The sequence below is a fragment of the Helianthus annuus genome, chromosome 13, assembly GCF_002127325.2.
Source record: "Helianthus annuus cultivar XRQ/B chromosome 13, HanXRQr2.0-SUNRISE, whole genome shotgun sequence".
In the NCBI taxonomy this organism is placed as follows: Eukaryota; Viridiplantae; Streptophyta; class Magnoliopsida; order Asterales; family Asteraceae; genus Helianthus; species Helianthus annuus.
The window spans coordinates 5,715,867-5,736,754 of NC_035445.2; the positions used below are offsets into that span (position 1 = coordinate 5,715,867).

At 40.4% G+C, this 20,888-nt stretch overlaps 1 long non-coding RNA gene across 1 annotated transcript; it reads left to right on the forward strand.

Annotated features, from left to right (window-relative positions):
- Positions 1 to 12,593: 12,593 nt before the first annotated feature.
- Positions 12,594 to 13,954, forward strand: LOC110902424. The gene is made up of 3 exons (XR_002571101.2): positions 12,594 to 12,675; positions 12,749 to 12,806; positions 13,124 to 13,954. It is a non-coding gene; the product is annotated as an uncharacterized LOC110902424 (long non-coding RNA).
- Positions 13,955 to 20,888: the final 6,934 nt, after the last annotated feature.

Sequence of the window (20,888 nt, forward strand, 5' to 3'; positions counted from 1 at the left end):
ATCACATGGTCAATCAAGTTCTCCCAAATTTGTTGAAAGGAGAACATGCTTTAAATGTCGGGAATTTGGGCATATCATTAAAAATTGCCCAAACGCTCCAAAAGAAAAATTTGTTGAGAAAACTCCACCTGAAAAGGTTCACCCTCAACGTCAGTCTGTTTCACCAAAACGTGATAAACGAACAATTAAAGAACAAGAATTGAAACTACAACGTAAGAATGTGAAAACTGTTGAAAAAGCTTTAAAACCTGAAGTTAAAACAGTTAAAAGGGAACCAAGTGTGTCACAGCCGTTAAAGCCAGAATCTTCAAAAACAATTTATAACACTCAATCTGGTAGGCAAAAAGAAACTTGGAGACCTAAAACGGGTGATAGTTCAGGGGGAGTTAATGTGTTTGAGAATCATCAACAGATCGAGATCACATTTCGTGATGCTCAGGGACGACCCAAGACCACTATGGCTTGGGTCCCCATCCTCAACTGATCTTTGAACAACATGTGCAGGATGTTCCAGGAGGAACTATTAATAGTCATTGGATTGTTGATAGTGGAGCATCAAGGCACATGACTGGCGACTTACGGCTTCTGTACGACGTGCGAAATATTAGAGGAGGCTATGTCGCATTTGCGGGAGACAAAGGCGGATACATCACTGGAGAGGGAAGTATCTCCAATGGTATTGTGTGCTTCGATAAGATCAATTCTGTTCGTCAAATTGATCATAATCTTCTCTTTGTGTCGCAAATCTGCGATAAGAAGTTCACCATGCATTTTGATGATGCCGGCTGTTATGTGCTAAAACCCGGATTTAAAATTCCACAAGAATGGATTCTCTTATCGGCTCCGAGAGTTAATGATCTTTACATTCTCGACATGAGCCAGGCGATTACAACATCTGCACAAGTCACTTGCTTTGTCTCTAAAGCCACTGAAAAGGAGTCTATATCTTGGCACAGAAGAATGGGACACATTCACTTGAGGAAAATGAACCATCTGGTGAAGAATAATCTTGTGAATGGTGTTCTCGTGAGAAGTTTTCATTTACAAGATATATGTGTATCGTGTCAAAAGGGGAAGCAAACGAAGAAATCCCATCCCTTGAAGAAAATCAACACGGTCAGCATGCCTCTCGAACGTCTTCACATGGACCTTTTTGGACCTATGAAGCACAAGACAACGTTCGGTGATGCCTATTGTCTAGTAGTTACTGATGACTACTCTATATTTTCTTGGGTATCCTTCATGGCACACAAGAGTGAAACTCCTGGCATCCTCAAGGATCTTCTCACAATGTTGGAAAATCTCTATTCGTTGAAAGTGAAAAGGATCCGAAGCGACAATGGAACCGAATTCAAGAATCAAGTTATGGATGAGTTCTGTACTTCCAAAGGCATTCTTCATGAATACAGTTCTCGTTACACTCCACAACAAAATGGTGTCGCGGAGAGGAAGAATCGCACGATAATAGAAACTGCAAGAACAATGTTAGTAGAGTCGGAACTCCCTGTTCAATTCTGGGGGGAGGCTGTGTCGACTGCGTGCTACACATTAAACAGAGTTCTTACAGTAAAGAGACATGGCAAAACTTGCTTCGAACTTCTTCAGAAAAGGAAACCGGATCTTTCTTACCTAGAACCTTTTGGTGGTCCTTGTACTATGATTGAACCAGATGGAAAATTTGGAGCAAAGGCTATCGAGGGATTCTTCCTTGGATATGCAACTCCAAACTTTCATGTTTGGAATCTAGCTACTAAAAAGATAGAGCTGTGGAGTGAAGTGAGGGTTCAAAGGTACACGAGTCCCGTTAGGGCTCCGGGTGATCCGTGGATGTTCGATTATGATGGATTGTTTGACTCCTTCAATCTGCCAACCTTTGACGAAGAATCAGCAGCTGCAAGAATGTTATTTGAAAGTGACAATGCTACTGTTTCGCCATTGGTCAGACCTGTTATTGTTGACCCTCAAAGTTCTTCATCGGTTAACAATACGGTTCAAAATGAGGTCTATGAAGATGCTGCTGACTATAATGAGTCTTCTGAAGATGATGAATATCATGATGCAGCTGAAGGATCTTCTGCTCCAGTTGCTCCTGTTCAAGGTGCTTCTGTTGATACACCTCATGTGCAGAATGTGGATACTGCTGAAGGGAATGCATCCACCTCTACACACATCCCTGGTGTGGAGTTGGTTGTTGATCTTAATCTTAACAATTTGGGTATCAATGCTCGTGTGCCAGATAATCCTGAAATGAGGATTCATGATACCCATCCCCAGCAGAACATAATAGGAGATGTCCATCGCGGTGTGCAGACGCGTAATCAGCTGAGAAACAACCAGAATGCTGGTTTGTATTCAGCCATAAGAGAATCTGGTCAGCAGAATGACTGGTCCTTCGCGTGTTATGTGTCACAAGAAGAACCAAAATCTTGGAAAGAAGCTTTGAAAGATAATGCTTGGGTTGAAGCCATGCAGGAAGAACTGCAGCAATTTCAAAAGCTTGGTGTTTGGAAGCTTGTTGAAAGACCAGAGAACCACAAGAAAATTGGCACTCGATGGGTTTTCAAGTGCAAGAAGGACGACCGTGGATTGGTTATCCGTAACAAGGCAAGATTGGTCGTTCAGGGTTTTCGTCAAATAGAGGGGATTGACTACAATGAAGTCTATGCACCAGTTGCTCGTCTAGAGGCTATTCGGATTTTCCTTGCTTATGCATCATTTAAGGGATTCAAAGTCTACCAGATGGATGTGAAAAGTGCTTTTCTTCATGGGATAGTTCAAGAAGAGGTGTATGTGGAACAGCCTCCAGGTTTCGAAGATCCAGTTCATCCTGATCGGGTTTGGTTGCTAAACAAAGCTCTTTATGGTTTACATCAAGCACCTAGAGCTTGGTACGCAACCCTATCCAACTATCTTCTGGAAAATGGATTTAGAAGAGGCCTTATTGATTGCACCCTCTTCGTCAAGGAACAAAATGGAGATCTTCTGCTGGTGCAGGTGTACGTGGATGATATTATATTTGGTTCAACTAATGAATCTTTGTGCAGGGAATTCGAGCAAATTATGCAGGAAAAGTTCGAGATGAGCGCGATGGGAGAGATGAACTTCTTTTTGGGCCTACAAGTTCAGCAAATAGAGTCTGGGATATTCATCCATCAGACTAAATATGTTGGTGACATCTTGAGCCGGTTCCAGATGTCAGATGCAACGCCCGCCACTACCCCACTTCCGCAGAATCACGGGATTACTCCGGATTTGAAGGGTGAAAGTGTCAACTCTTCCTATTATCGTGCTATGATCGGATCTCTCATGTATCTTACTGCTTCGAGGCCTTACATCATGTATCCAACATGCCTGCTCGCAAGATATCAAGCTAATCCGAAGGCCTCCCATTTGTCAGCTGCAAAAAGGATTTTTCGCTATTTGAAGGGATGCCCAGACACCGGTCTTTGGTACTCTAGGGATGATAGCTTTGATTTGACCGCATATAGTGATTCTGATTTTGGTGGTTGCAAAATTGACGGCAAATCAACAACAGCAGGATGTCAGTTCTTAGGAAGTCGCCTGGTGACGTGGCAGTGCAAGAAGCAGACGTGCGTTGCTACATCAACCTGTGAAGCAGAATATATCGCTGCCTCAAGTTGTTGCTCCCAAGTCTTGTGGATACAACAACAAATGCGCGACTACGGTTTTGAATTCCTAACTACTCCTATTTTTGTTGATAACAATGCTGCCTTACAGATCACTAGAAATCCTGTGTAGCATTCCAAGACCAAACACATCGAAATTAAATATCACTTCATACGTGATTGTTTTGATAAAAGATTAATCGATGTGATTCATATCCCCGCCGAACACCAACGTGCCGACTTGTTTACAAAAGCCTTTGATAAATCACGGTTTGATTATCTACTTTTGGTCAACGGCATTAAGGTGCTCCCTGAGTAAACTCTTTGGCTAATCGTTTTTGTAAATATTTTCTTTCAAAATCCGAAAAATACAAAAAGATTTTCCTTTTATAATCTTTTAGCATTTTAGGGGGAGAAAATTTCAAGAAAATACAAAAACATTAGAAAATCTCAAAAATCCAAAAAGATGTGTTACGTTTCTGTCATTTATTTCTTAAATTTAAAAAAAATAAAAAAAAATAGAAAAAACCCAAAAATGAGTTTCTTGGAAAAAGGAAAGTGATGATATTCACGTCGGTCAACATGTTTGAAATCATTAAACAAATGATTAGTATCTATTCTAACGATGTATCGATAGGCTCACAATCAAACTAAAATGTGCAGGATGATACAAACCTAACAGACTTCAAGTCAGGTGGGAACCATTCATTGGCATATGGTCTTAGTACCAAAATTTCGTTTGATAGATTGCCGAGGTTCAGAAATATTCGGTCTCTATGCTGTTTATCATCTGGGTATCATGGTTGTATCTTTTACCGAAAAATAACGGGGACGCAAGTCTAGATCTTCCATGATACCATACATACGTGTACACATTGCACCCGACCTCAATAAGTGATAAACAATCACATGTCCAAACAAATAAGTGATAAAATATCACATTTATCCGGGAGTCAAGTTCGTCTCTCTGCTGTACGAAAGTACTGACCTGTTCACGGACTTGCTCCTGTGTCCTCATGCATCGAAAATCAAGTTCCTCATCAATAAGTGATTCTTTCACATAGGGCTTGGTTTTCAAATCAAAATAAGTGAGTATCTCACATCTTATACGGTCAAATAAAATAGATGATAATCAGTATACTCACCGGTAAGATGAACTCTCGTGCATGCCTTGATACGGGAATGTGTCGTGAGGTGGATTCACATCGACTTGTAAGTATAATTCTTACCGTAAAGCGTATCTCCTAAGTATGATTACGTTTGATAAGTATGAGTTTATGTGGACAACAATATCGATAATCGAGGTAGTATACTTGTTAGGAACTTTAATCAGAAATCAAATCATGTTGACTAAGACCGTAAGCTGGTATGATTCCTTATCCTTGAAACTCGAAAAAGTTGCATCTGTACAGTTGTTTATTTTATCATTTCAACTACATTTAGTTTAGTTTTCAGCATCTTAGGAAATGTAGTGTTTATGCTTGTTTTTGATTATGCCAAAGATGTTGCTTAAGTGTTTGTGACCGGAAGCCTGAAACCTACTTCAGAAATCGTTCTTGCTTTTTGAAAACTCAAACGAATGTCAAAATGGTTAAATTGCTAAAACCCTGTGTGCAGTATGCAAAAAGTTTCATGCCTTGGTATTTTTGAAACTGAAGTTGATGAATCAGGATCTGATTGACGAATCAAAGAACCATTGACGAAATAGACATGGTCAAAGTCAGTCTTTAGTCAATCTGCTTCATATTGACGAATCAAGTCTATCTCGTCAAGGACTTTGACGAAACAGGGAGCCCAAGCCTGTTTCGCCAACGGGCTAACTTTAGGCCCAAGATAAGGCCCAGTTGTCTGTTTCGTCAAAGCCCGAATCAGATTCGTCAAGGTCATGTTTCTCCAAAAAAGGTGGGGTGGTGTATAAAAGTCTCTGATGTCAGAGATGTGGTTCACTTTTTCAAAAACACTCAAAAGGTTTCCATCATCTTCTCTCCCAAACAGTCAAAAACCATACCGGCGGTTATCTCATTCTTCTCAGTAAATCTTCAGTTTTTCTTCAAAAACTTACAAACATAAAGGTGCAATGTCGTTTATCTTCATGTCTGTTAAGTTTTGGCTCTTTCGGTTCTCATCGGAAATCGCCGGAACCCTCGTCGGTGACCGGATTTTCGGTGACATTTGAATGTATTGATGTTTGCTTGCTTGGCTTACATATTAACTGCTAATCCTAAGTGCTTATTTGCTTGTTCTTACTTCTGATTCGGGTGTGGTTTGTATAACAAAACAGGGTATTGTCTTGATAAATGGATATTAGGGTTTCTACTGGATTTTTGCCAAAATGACTAAGAAGTTATCAACCCTAGATAAAATTGTGACATGTTGTTGGTAATTTTCTGTGGATTGTGGTAATCAAAACATGTAAAAACTGTCTGTTTGGCGAAACTGACAAAACCCTGTAACTATTCCGGCGAATCTGAACTGTCGGCGAATCAGAAATTGGGGGAAACAGAATTGTTGACGAATCAGAGAGTCAACGAATCAGACTCGTTGACGAAACACAATTGTCTTCTGTCTCGTCAAAGGATGTTTTGACGAATCTGGATGGTCAACGAATCAGATCTGGTCAAACAACCATTTTTGTTTCGTCAAAAACATCTCTGTTTCGTCAAAGGATCCTTTGACGAATCACAATGGGTCAACAAAACAGATCTGGTCAACACTCAGATCTGTTTCGTCAAACTCTTTCCTGTTTCGTCAAATGTAGTCTGTTTCGACAAAATGCCTTAGTGAAATTCTCAGTAGGCAGTTTGTTCACAGTGGGCATGTACAACAGGCTGTATGTCTAGTGGATACATGAACTGGTAATACATGTCCAAATTTATTTGTAAGTGACTATTATTTATTGTGGACGTTTATACTTGCAGATGGCACCCAAGGAAGGTAAACGTAAGCCGGCAACAAAGAAAGAAAACAAAACCGAAGAGGAAATCATGTCGGAAAAGCGGCACAACCAGGTTGCATATTTGGATCCAGAGGAGAAACTTATCGAGCTAAAATAAATTACACAATGGATCCGGAAATCGCGTATCAATTATGCAATCACATTCTCAACGCCTATATACAAGTCTCTAATCAAGGCGTTCTGGGATTTGGCACATGTTGGAGAATTGGATGGCAAAGAAGTTATCAGCGGTCGGGTAGAGAACGTGGACGTGATTGTGTCACCGGAGATTCTGAATGAAGTTCTTCAGCTACAGGATATTCCGGACGCGCCAATTTCTGTTCCTATCATGTGCATCCGTGGGTGTTTATTACGGATGAAGTGTACGGGTGATATCTTCAGCATGCAGATAAACAAGGGTGACTTCCCGCTTCGATACAAGTTTCTTTTGCACGTTCTCATCCAGTGTATAAGCAACAAACGGGTCGGTTATGATATGGCCAGTAACGAGCTCATGGGACTCTTTGTGGCCTTGGTACTAAATAGACCGTTTAGTATTTCAAGGTTCATATTTGAGTATATGAAAGAGAATCTGACGAGGACGGGAAAGAATCGAACCATCGGAAGCAAATATTGGATGTACCCTCGGTTTCTGCAGATGATCATGAACGTTCAGCATCCAAGCCTGCCAAAAGCCGACAATGATCTGCTAAAAATTGAAGCTATGAATCTCCATTCTTTACGTCTCATCAGGAACTTAGCACATAAACGGTACAAGGAGAGTAACCCTCCAAGGAAACTTTTCGGTGCTCTTCATGATACTACGTATGTTGCTCCTGAAGATAACAAGTGGCGTCATGCAGAAAGTCAATCTGATGACGAAGAACCTGAGTTGACAAGGATGATGAGTGAGAAATTCAGTCCAGAACCTGAAGTATCAGATGAATCTGATAGTGATGATGATGGTGATGATGGTGGTGATGCTGGTGATGTTGGTGCAGTTGGTGCATCGAGTGTAGGCACAACTGCTGGTGCTTCAGCTGGTGGCACCTCAGCAGGGGGAGTGTCAGCTGGTGACACCTCAGCTGGTGGTGACGATGAGGCAGAGTCAGATTCTGAGGATGACTTTCTACTTGAACCCGGATACGAAATGTATCGGGATGAACGTGGGGTAAGAAGGTACAGAAAGATAAGACAGGAAGATGATCCTGAATATGTTCCTGAAGACCCTGAAACGGAGCGTGCAAAGAAAAGGAAAGCTGATAAAGCTGCTGAGCATCATAAGAGAAAGAAAGCTCGAAAGTACTTAAGTACCTCCCCCAGAGGATCGGCACCTCAAGCACCCACTCCTGAACCTCCTGTGATTTCAACCCCTCCTGCAGCTCAAACTGTGCCTGCTCAAGTTACTCCTCAACGCTCTATGGCAGCATCGATTAGAGCAACGACAGCTGGGCCAAGTGCTGAACGACAGCAGACTTTTACAGATATGACACAGGATGAAAAGAATAACTTCTTGTTTATGCAATTTGAAGCTGCGGCTGATCGGATTAAAAGGCAAACTGACTTCATTCATATCACAAAACGTGACCAAGTCAGTCAGTTGGTGGAGATTGAGAGGTTGAAAACAGCAGTTGGTGCACAGCAGGCCACTATCCAACACCAACAGGAAGAGATCAACAGGCTTAAGGCAGAGAATGAGCGTCTGAAAGCGTCTGAAGTTGAACGGGATAGGAGAAGTTCTGTTCTTCAAAAACTGGCCGAAGACTTGAAGGGTCGGTGTGATTATATGAAGAACTGGTATGAATCAAGGAATACAACTATTGCTGAGGGTGTAAAGACAATGACGAGGGGGTATGAGTTCCTAAGAAAGCGCGTGGCGACTTTATGGGAAGATCGGTGCAAGCAGCAGGAAATCTTGCAAAAACGGGATGAAGACCCAGAGGATCAGGGTAATCCAGATACAGCTGCTGCACCTCAGCAACCCCCAGCTGGTACTTCATCTGCTATCATTGTATATCAGCCGTCAACTCTTGGATCATCTAAGGCTGGCTCTAGTGGAACTGTTGGTGAAGAACAGCTCCTAGAGGCGTTAGCTGGTACATCCTCTGTTCCCAGTACTGCAGATTCTGCTTTGCAGGTTGTACTACCAGTCACCAAAGGACTACTGGAGGAGGGTGAGATAGTTGAAGATCTCACGCCTCAACAGATGATCACTCTCATGGCAATGCGTGATGTAAACGACGAAGAAGTAGAGAAAATGCCAAGTGAACCGGAGACTGGGGAGTCTGTGAATGTGGAAAATGTTGATGAGATAGTATTTGAAGGTGCTGCCAAGAAATCAACTTATGTGAGAGAAGACGGTACCGAATTTGCTCCGTTTGATGAGGACTGGCTAAAGGATAATGTTGAGGACATTGATGAACACTTGAAGAACCGTGACGCTTCTGAAAATGCCACAGATGCGTTTACCGCATGGCGTCAGCGGTTTCTGTCTAAGGTTGCTAAGCCAGCTCCTGAACCTGAACAGGTGGATTTCCTACGGCTAGAAAAGGCCAAGCCAAGTGGGTGTATCTTATGTTGGATGTTTGTTAAAGAAATCCACTGTATAGCCATCAAAAGGGAGTTCGGGATTCAGTATTTCTGATCATTGCTGAGTATTCTATCACTGCCATTCTACGACGTCGCAACACTTACAAAACTTGAGCTCATTAATCGCTCAAATTTTGAAGGTGCTTCTCACTTTGCGCGTCTTATCAAGATGAACAAGAAGTCAGGATGGAAAGACAAGTCATACAAGCCGCAGTTTCCAAGGCATGAGCAGATCAGGTTCACACTTGATCCGGAAACAAATACAGGGAGGTACAAGCTGGTGTATGATCCTCCCAGAGTGGTAGACAAGATTCCTCTCATGCCGATGCAACAAGATTTTCTTGAAGATATGCGTCTGTGGTGTTATGATTCGGATACGCATGAAGCAGTGATCGTGTTCAATGATGACAAGAATTTTAGAATACTGGACCCGATGTGGTTGGTGAATATGTCGGCGTCTGATATCACGAAGCTGTATAGGCATGACATCAGACAAGGATGCTCATCAAGCGTTAAAGTTTCAAAGAATTGCATGCTACTGCTATTACCGGGGAATACATTCTGGTAGTTCCTGGTCAAGGCGTCACCTGTGAAGATCAAGATGAAGACCGAAGACAAGCAACAGACAAGGGGGAGTTTGTTGGTGCACTTTTTGTGTCTGTCGCTAGTCTTGTATGTAGTGTCGTATTTTGTACGGTCTTTAGTCTTTTATCGAGTCTGTATCCGTAGTCGACCAAGTCGGATATCCTCCTATCCGCTTGTGTCCGACATATTTTGTCTCTCTTGTTTGTAATGTCTGTTAAACTATGCATGTCGCATGAAAGGGCTTTTATGTAATTTACTTCTGTTCCTTACTGTTTCTGCAAACTGTTGTGCAGAAACAGTTTACATCTTGCAGACCTTGACGAAACAGGACTGTTTCGTCAATATGATGTCGACGAATCAGATCTGTCTGTTTCGTTTATGATTCGTCAAGGTGGTCAACGAATCAGACTTGATTCGTTGACTGTTGGGCTTTATTTTGGGCTTTAATCTGTTTCGTCGGCCCAATTTCACTTTCGTCAATGCTGTTAGCCCAGCTGCTATATATAGGAACAGAATGTTATCTGATAAGGTTAGAGATGCTAGTTTACCATTGTTGCTTGTAAGAACTGTGTTTGTATCAGTTGGCATTTCTCAAGATTAATCAAACGAGTGTGTTTCTTTGGTTAACCGCGTGTTTATCTTGTTCTATGTTTGGTTGGCTTAGTTAAGTGGATTCCGCACACTTAACTTTGTTTGTTATAAACAAGGATTCCGTAGTGAAAATCGATCCTCTGATTTAGGGACCTACACTTACGCTCTGATACCAATTGTAGGTCCGTTTGCGGATCGCCGGACAACTGCAAGATCTTGTTTATAATACCGTAACGAGTGCGGAATCCACGTTACCATACAAACCGAGCGAGAGACAAACACAACACAAAGGATATACCGTTTAACAATTGTATATTGATACCGATCGAGTTTTGTTACAGAAAGATAATACAAGAAATACAAATAAACTCTCGGTTCTCTCTCACTTTTGTGTACTCTGTCTACCTTTCTTCTGTCTGATATGTGTTATTTATATAGGCCCAGCAACACAGCAATCGACGAAATAGAAGTAGGACTCGACGAGGATAGTTGGCGACGAAATGCATAGGTGACGAATCAATGTCGACGAAACACTTCCTGTTTCGTCGACACCATATGTGTTTCGTCGTTTGGTTTTGGCCCAACCAGTTAAGAAGTCAAAGCCCAACATGCATGCAGATCTTTAAAGGTTCGGCCCAAAGCACATGTACGTGAAATATAATTCAGATTTGTAAAACTAAGTCAACATGTGACATCATCATGATGATGTCATGATGATGTGGCACCTCGGGAAGGCTCGCGGCTCTCCGTGCTTCGCGTGTCGAACTCTGGGGCGCACAACGGAGGAATGTCGTGACGTCGGGCTTCAGCCGAACCTAACCGAGTCGAAACCAAGTCGAAACGAGTCGAGTCGCGTCCACATAAAGTGTATCAACATCTTTTATTGGCTACCAAACAACACAAAGTAATGATTTTTTCATTCTGACATGGTACCCAAACAAGATAGAGAATGATAATGATCCATTCCTTTACCTCGTCCATTCCGTTGTCCATCCATTCTATTACGCCTTACCAAACAGACCCTAAGAATGTAATCCCATATAACAAGGCACGCGCAGTGGTAGTCAGGAGGGTGCAAAGCACCCGACGCCGAGCACAGGACCGGGACAAAGGACGTGAAGAACACATTTATTGTGAACAAACAATGACTTAGCCGAAGTTGACTTTTATGAAACAACCACCCATGTATGTTAACTCTCGCCTACCTAGGTTTGTTCACCTACAAAATGATAGCTAGGTGAGAAAAAATATTAGGATGTAAAATTACAACATGAAGATATAAACCATTACTAGGGGTGAGCAAAAATAGGGCCCACCCGAAAATACCCGAGAACCGACCCTATTATTACCGGAAACCGACCCTATTATACTTATGTAGGTTCTTTTTCGGTTCTTAGAATTTATGGTTTTCGGGTATCGGGTCGGTTCCGGGTCGGACCACATAAAAACCGAGATGTACCTACTTTGGACCGAAATTAATAAGTACTACAATGAAACTGGGCCAAAGCCCAGCAGCTATAATTAATAAGTACTATAATGAAATTCAATATGTGGCTGCCTACAATGTAAATCGAATGAAATGGAGGGGTTGCTCAAATATGTTGGGATCTTGAACCTAAATGCATCTCAAAAACACCAGCAGATTCAATTTTTTTTATAATAAAAAGCATGATTAGCCAATAATTAAGCACAAATTGGAGGGCATTTTCGTCAACCCAAATCTCATATCAGACACAATTTAACCGTGAAGATAAAAAAAAAAAAAAACAGCATACACAATTACACATAATCCTTTTTTTCATGATTTCAACTTCTTTATTTTGAAAATACTCATTCAGGACTGGGGCTGAGCATTTGACAGTAAATCAGATTGTGATTTACTTTGAAATCAGATTGTGATTTACTTTGAAATCAGATTGACACTTGAGAAGCACCGAAATAGATAGCAGTAACTCTCTGAAATGGAATGGATGCAACTGTGATTTATCGGTTTCGGGTATTACCTAGGAACCGAGAACACCGAACATGGTAGGAACCGAGACCCGACTATCATCTAGGGTACTATATTCGGTTCCAGTTTTATGCTGAAATCGGGTATCGGGTCGGGTCGGTCCGGTTCCTGTCAAATGCTCAGCCCCATTACACTTACAGAAATAAACGGAGGGGGTAGAATGAAAATAAAAAAATGGGCAAAAACTGTAAATTTTTGTTGGGTGACCTAATTATAAAAGTCTACTATCGTTGTTATTCTTTTGTTAGGTTTTATTCTGCCGTCAGACATTTAGCTTGATGGCCGCAGTATCGTCCGTGTTTGATGAAATCTAGCCCACTGATATCGCAAAATCATGTGTGAGTGGTATCGTCCGTCATCAGTTTTTGCCTTTCGATTTTTTCATGACTGAGAATTGATCTCATTGTGCAGGGTGTTGAATAAACATCGTTGACTGCTTATAGGATTTCGGAGGACGATCTCATCTCAGGTAACTTCGTCTTAAATCTGTTGCAAATTTAGCACGTTTTCTATAAAAAAATTTTAGCGGATTTTGTGGATCGATCTACGTTTTCTTTGATTTGAGTTTTTTTTTTCATGTGAATTGCGCATCTTAGACCTAGCGATTATTTTTTTAAACACAGTTAAGTTTGTATATAATAGAATCTAAAATTATAAGTCATTGTTAGGGATTGATTGAGTCAACAAGATGTCAAAATATTTATACAGAATCTGGTTTGGTATCTTTGTATAATATTTTGGTAAAATCAATCATGATTTATAATTGCCCTCTATTTTTCATATCAGTCTTATGGAGTTGCTGGAAGGTGTTGATCATCAATTCAAAAATATTTGGTGGCTTCTTAAGAGATCTATGATGGATTGTTTGAAAATTTATAGTCTTTAGTGAAAAGATATATGGCAGTTGATGAAACGGGGTCATGCCATTTTATGTGAACGATGAGATCTTTGGTGCTGAGACCACAAACTCATAGGAAGTTGCAATGTGAATGTAACACGTTGAAATTTACAAGGAGGTCAGAGTCGGAAAATCCCAAGTCAAACATGGGACTTATTTTAAGCCCAAATCGATGCTTTAAAAGAAGTGTTCAAGATATCAAGATCTAAACAAAGATATATAAGATCCACCATGTTTTATTAGTGTATCGTTCAAAATTCAATCCTTTGCTTTGGCGTCCAATGCGACATTGCATAGATTATGATCATGCATAGATAGAAATTGGTGCACATAATTGGGAAATTTAGAGCCACTTGTCTTTCAAGGAGATGGACTGATCTCAAAGTTCAAATGGTGGTGAGATTTCCATGTTTTCCTCCAGCTCATAGATAGAAGACTACTTTGAACAACAGATCTAGTATTTTTATGAATGAACAAATGTAACTAATGTAGCGGTGCTAGACTTTCCAAATCCGGCCCCAGGGCCACCTTGGATCGACTTTTCTTTATTAGATTCTCAAGAGTTTTATGCCTTTACTAGTATCATACATTTTTTAGATAAAAATTGTTCCATTGTCTGTTTCTTCTTATGTATCTCGAGGGTGATTTTTTACATGTAGATTATTTTTTTCTTTAAAATGATATAATGTACATTTCAATGTAAATTGTACTATGACTGAAAACTTTTCTATGATTTATAGGGTGCAATTTCGTCTAATTTTTTAAATCTGTAACGTGACCACGTATAAGGATAGGTTGTGTAACTTGATAAAAGAAAATGTGTCCTTTAAAATTATTGTTGGTTAATCTCTGATCTTTTTAGTTTAAGTAAACTTAGTTAGAATCTCTGTTAGTGTAGTTATTGCCTAAATTGCAATTGGGTTTAAGTTTTGTCAAAAATGTAAGTAGGTACAATGATTGAAGTGATGCGTTTGTTTAACGTCGTGATGTTAGACGGTCATATCCTCAGTTATTGGTAATCAACAATCCAGTACACAGATTAATAAAGTGAAGCGTTTCGTTGAATCCATTGTTATATATACAAATTGTTGTTTGTTTAAGCGACCTGATTATAACCTTCAAATTGCTACCAGAGCAAGGCACAAAGAACACAATTGATTCTCTATCTGTGATTTTTTGTTGGATATCAAAATACTCACACACGCATACAACCCATAAACACTTTATCAAAATGGTAGAATGGTGTCTTCCATGGTTGCAGGAAGTTACACTTATATACAAGGTTGTTAATGGCGGTTAATTGGCGGAAAACTAAAACCGTTAAACGGCAGCAAGCAAATAAACTGCCAGTAACTACCAAACTTATATTAATACTAATAATTTTTACTAACCCAAAATTGAAACCCTAAATAACTGTAAAATCCAAGCGCAAAATCTGTCACTGGAATCAGAATCGGTTTAATGACTGTTGAATACCAAATCGCAGATTGCAAACAGGAGAAAAAGAGAGAAACCTCTGCAGATTTCTTTGGTAACCTCAACGAATCAAATTCCAAATCCGTAACAGAGTTTAATCAAAATCAAAATTTGCGATTAACAGAGGAAACAAAGAAATGCCACACCAAAACAGGTATACATGTCCGGCACTAGCCGTTCCTCAAGAGAAGCCATAATATTTGAAGAGTGCTCAACCGTAAGACAGGATTGCCCATAGGTTTCATTAATTGAGAAATCAGAGATGTGTGGCACGAAGAAGAAACACACAAGATTGTGTCTGTTTGTGAACACGTTGACCCAAATTTTTTATGCTTTTAATGATATCATACATTTTTCAGTTTATCAGCGTTTTATTGTGCGCTTCTTGCAAGGTGACTCATCCCAAAACTGGACAACTAAAAGAGATCTGTTTTACTTTTTAGTCGCAGCTAAAAGTAAAATGTGTAGGTCCCTCGGAGGATGAGGTTAAACCTTATCCTTGTTATGTCTAACACACTAGCAAGTGCGGAATCCAAGCTAGAGTGCAAACCGAGATGAAACAAGCACAAACACAACACACAATCTTCACCGATTAACACCACTTGTATTAATACGTATGAAAGGTTCGGTTACAAGCTCAATGTTTACAGATGTATTCTATAAACTCTCTCTAAGTGTGTGTGTGTTCTCAGCTCTCTATACTTGCTTGCTTCAATGAAGTGAACACATTACATGGGTATATATACCCAACACAGATCGTCTGGTCGAAGGATCAGATAGACTGATCGAAAGATCATCTATCGAACTGAAACCTATCGAAGGATCCACATATATCTCGAAGGATAATCTATCGAGGTCCATCAACATCCATCGAAGGTTTATCTTTCGAGCTCATCGAAGGATCTAAACTATCCTTCGATGATTCATCCTTCGACACAAACATGTTACAATCATGTACTAACTGTTTGTCCAAGTCAAACCAGGAGGATGGTTGACTTGGTCAAACTTACAAGACTAACAAAGGACATCGTTTTATATCGTGACAGTATACAGACAAAGTACAGACACAAGTGCACCAACAAACTCCCCCTTGGCTGTAACTTTGTCTCGATCTTCGTGTCTTCAAGTCTCTGACGTCCTTTCAAGTCTTCAATGTCGGAGGATCTTCAAAGTCTTCACGTCTTGAAAGCAGAAAGTGTATCAACAAACTCCCTGTTTCATGTAGGAAGTGTGTTGACAAACTCCCCCTTAACATAAGCTCCCCCTTGAGTTATGCTCGTGAATGACTTGATCTTTATAGCTTGAGATCCTTGTGGTGTTGATGATGGTCAGCGGCAACTCAATCATCTTCATCTTTTGAGTGCCTTCACGTCGTGTCTTCATTCCGAAGCTTGTCATCCACTATGTTCTCCTTGCCTTTAGAATCTGCACATGCAAGAAATCTAAACGTGTAATGAGAACAACTGCTTGGAATATAGTTAGCATAAACAAATGACACACGAATGACCATGTCACAATCAAACACCGCCCGACAGTTTGAAAGTTTAGTAAATTTGTCAGTTTTGGTTTCTAACTTTCAAAACTTGCAAATTTCGACCGTTTATGAAGATTTAGTCAATTCGGTTTTCAGTCAGGTTTCAGGTAACGAAGACTCGAGATCCAACATCGTACGATCGAAAATAAAATAGAAATAAAATCTTTTTGGATTTTATAAAATTTATATTAAAACACACCTAAAATCTTTTTGGTATTTTTGAAATTTTCAAATGTAAAGACTGAAAGCAGTAAATAATTATATACAGACATTCTTTTTGCAAGTTTCGAGGGTAAGAGAATCATATCAGTGTACGGTCATGCCAAAACGCTCTTGTTGTTCAATTAGTTAACATTAAGATAAGCATCCTATAACAATTATCGGTATTGTTATCCACATAAGCTCAACTTATCAGATGTAATCATGGCGAGGGGATACGTTAAGGTATGATTTATACTTACCTACCGGTGTTCATCCACATCACGACACATTCCCGTATCAAGGTATGCACGAGGGTTCATCTTACCGGTGAGTATACCGATTATCATCTGTTTGACCGTATATGATGTGAGATTCTCACTTATTTTTATTTGAAAACAAGCCCTATGTGATATAATCACTTATTGATGAGGAACTTGATTTTTGTATGCATGAGGGCACAGGAGCAAGTCCGTGAACAGGTCAGTACTTCCGTACAGCAGAGAGACGAACTTGACTCCCGAATAAAATGTGATATTTTATCACTTATTTGTTTGGACATGTGATTGTCTATCACTTATTGAGGTCGAATGCAATATGTACACGTATGTATGATATCATGGAAGATCTAGACTTGCGTCCCCGTTATTTTTCGGTAAAAGATACAACCATGATACCCAGATGATAAGCAGCATAAAGACCGAATATCTCAGAACCTCGGCAATCTATCAAACGAAATTTCGGTACTAAGACCATATGCCAATGAATGGTTCCCACCTGGTCTTCAGTCGATTTAGGTTTATATCACCCCGCACACTTGAAATGATCGTGAGCCTACCGATACATCTTATATAGAGCTGCTTAGCGTTTTTCATTTAAGGTTTAAAGAGGTTTGGATAGACCACTGATGTACTATCATCTTCTCTTTTGCTCGTCAGGAAACTCATTTTTGTTTTTCTATTGTTTTTGTGTTTTTGAAATTTTTCGATGTTTTTGGATTTTCAGATTTTTGGATTTACTCCCCCTAAAATCAATAAACTAAGACAAATTTAAAACACAAAGGTATTTACAAAAATGATTTTCCGATGTTGGTTTTACTCTTGCTTGACCTTAATGCCGTTTACCAATAATAAAAAGTCAAATCTTGATTTGTCAAATGCTTTGGTAAAAAGGTCGGCACGTTGGTCATCGGTGTGGACCTTAACAACATCGATTAGCCTTTTCTCAAAGCAATCACGTATGAAGTGATATTTGATTTCGATGTATTTGGTCTTTGAGTGCTGCACAGGATTTCTAGTGATCTGTAATGCAGCAGAATTATCAAAGTAAATAGGAGTAGTTAGGAATTCAAAATCGTAGTCGCGTAATTGTTGTTGGATCCAAAGAACTTGGGAGCAACAACTTGAGGCAGCAATGTATTCAGCTTCGCATGTTGAAGTAGCAACACAAGTCTGCTTCTTGCACTGCCATGTGACTAGGCGATTTCCAAAAAACTGACATCCAGCCGTTGTGGATTTTCCGTCGATTTTGCATCCACCAAAATCAGAATCACTGAAAGCGACCAATTCAAAGTTATTATCCCTAGGGTACCATAGACCGGTGTCAAGGTAACCCTTCAAATAACGAAAAATCCTTTTAACAGCTGCAAGATGTGAGGCCTTCGGGTTGACTTGATATCTGGCAAGCAGACACGTTGGGTACATTATGTCTGGTCTTGATGCTGTGAGGTACATAAGAGATCCGATCATTGCGCGATAGTATGAGGGGCTAACAGCTTCACCCTTCAAGTCTGGAGTAATTCCGTGATTTTGTGGCAGTGGGGTACCAATGGGCGTTGCATCAGACATCTGGAACCGGCTCAAGATGTCACCAACATATTTAGTCTGATGGATGAATATCCCAGACTCAGTTTGTTGCACTTGTAGGCCCAAAAAGAAAGTCATTTTCCCCATAGCACTCATCTCGAATTTATCCTGCATTATGCGCTCGAAATTCCTACACAAGACATCATTAGTAGAACCAAAAATAATATCATCAACGTATACCTGTACCAGAAGAAGATCTCCATCTTGTTCTTTGATGAAAAAAGTACAGTCAATAAGACCTCTTCGAAAACCATTCTCCAGCAGATAGTTAGATAAGGTTGCATACCAAGCTCGCGGTGCTTGATGTAGACCATAGAGAGCTTTGTTGAGCAACCAAACCCGATCGGGATGGACAGAGTCTTCAAAACCTGGAGGCTGTTCGACGTACACCTCTTCTTCAACCACACCATGTAGGAATGCACTTTTGACGTCCATCTGGTAAACCTTGAATCCTTTGAATGAGGCATAAGCCAGAAAGATCCGAATTGCTTCCAGACGTGCAACAGGTGCATAGACTTCGTTGTAGTCGATTCCTTCTATCTGACGAAAACCTTGAACGACTAAACGTGCTTTGTTCCGGATAACAATTCCGCGGTCATCCTTTTTGCATTTGAAAACCCAACGGGTACCAATCTTCTTGTAGCCAGCAGGTTTCTCTACGAGTTTCCAGACACCAAGCTTCTGGAATTGTTGCAGTTCTTCCTGCATTGCTTCAACCCAAGAGTTATCTTTCATGGCTTCTTTCCAAGTTCTTGGCTCTTCCTGTGAAACATAACACGCGAAAGACCAATCGTTTTGTTGCCCGGATTCTCGAATAGCTGCATACAGGCCTGCATTGTTGTTGTTTCGCAACATGTTTCTTGTTTGAATGCCACTTTGCACATTTCCGATGATGTTTTGTTGAGGATGGGTATTATGAATCCTTGTTTCTGGATTATCCGGAACTGGAATATTTATACCCAAATTGTTGAAATTGAGATCAACAACTAAATCAATGCCCGGAATTGACGAAGAGGATGATGCAGTAGCTTTAGCTGTTCTATGGGCATCCACTGGAGGAGTACCCTCTGAAGTACCATGAACTGCTGTTGTTGGAGCTTCTTGATCTGCATCTAGAAATTCATCATCCTCTGAGGATTCGTTCAATTCGGTTGCATCATGAAAATCCTCATTGTCGAGAGTATTATTGTTCACCGAAGATGGTTCTTGATTGACAAGAATGGGACGCACCACTGGTGAAACTGTTGCATTGTCACTCTCGAAAAACATCCTTGCCGCAGCACTTTCTTCAACGGCTTCAACATTGATCGAATTGAAAAAGTCATCGTACTCAAACATCCAAGGCTGACCAGGACATTTGACTGGCAAAGTGTGTCTTTGTACTCTGACCTCAGACCATTCCTCGACCCTTTTAGTCTCTAGATTCCAGACTCGTAAGTTAGGGGTGGCATACCCAAGAAAGTATCCCTCAATTGCTTTTGCCCCAAACTTTCCATTAGGATCGATGATTGTACATGGAGCTCCAAACGGTTCAAGATAAGACAAATCTGGTTTCCGTTTTTGAAGAAGATCAAAGCAGGTCTTATTGTGCCTTTTGACTGTAAGGACTCGGTTCAATGTGTAACATGCAGAGGCCACAGCTTCAATCCAGAATGGAATGGGCAACTACGACTCTACCAACATTGTCCTAGCAGTCTCGATCAATGTGCGGTTCTTACGTTCAGCGACGCCATTCTGTTGAGGAGTATAAGCTGCACTAATCTCATGAAGAATACCCTTCGAAGTGCAAAACTCCGCCATGGCATGATTTTTAAATTCAGTACCATTGTCGCTACGTATCCGCCTAACCTTCAACTTATACAAATTCTCAATCTGAATGATCAAGTTTTTGATAATACCAAAGGTTTCACTCTTGTGTGCCATGAACGCCACCCAAGAAAATCTTGAATAGTCATCAGTAATCACGAGACAGTATTGATCATTCCGAATACTCTTGTGCTTGACAGGACCGAACAAATCCATGTGCAAACGTTCAAGAGGAACTGCCACCGTGTTGATCTTCTTAGTAGGATGTCGTTTCTTCGTTTGTTTTCCTTTCTGGCACGAAACACAGACGTCTTGAAGATGGAAGTTTTTAAGAGGAACACCATTCACCAATTCGTTTGATACCAAATGATTCATTTTGCGTAAGTGAATGTGACCCATTCGTCTGTGCCAAGAGATAGAGTCTTTTTCTGTGGCTTTGGAAACGAAACAAGTTGCTTGTGCAGACGTAGTAATAGCTTGACTCATATCAAGGACGTACAAATCATTTATCCTTGGAGCTGACAAGAGAATCCATTCTTTTGGAATTTTGAAGCCGGGTTTCAGCACATAACATCCATTAGCGTCAAAGTGTACTGAGAATTGCTTGTCACAAATTTGAGAAACACTAAGAAGATTGTGATCAAGTTGTTGCACAAAGTTGATCTTGTCAAAGCTGACAATCCCGTTGGATATCATTCCTTCACCCGTAATATAACCACCCTTATCTCCAGCAAATGCAACATAACCTCCTCTAATAGATTTGACGTCGTAGAG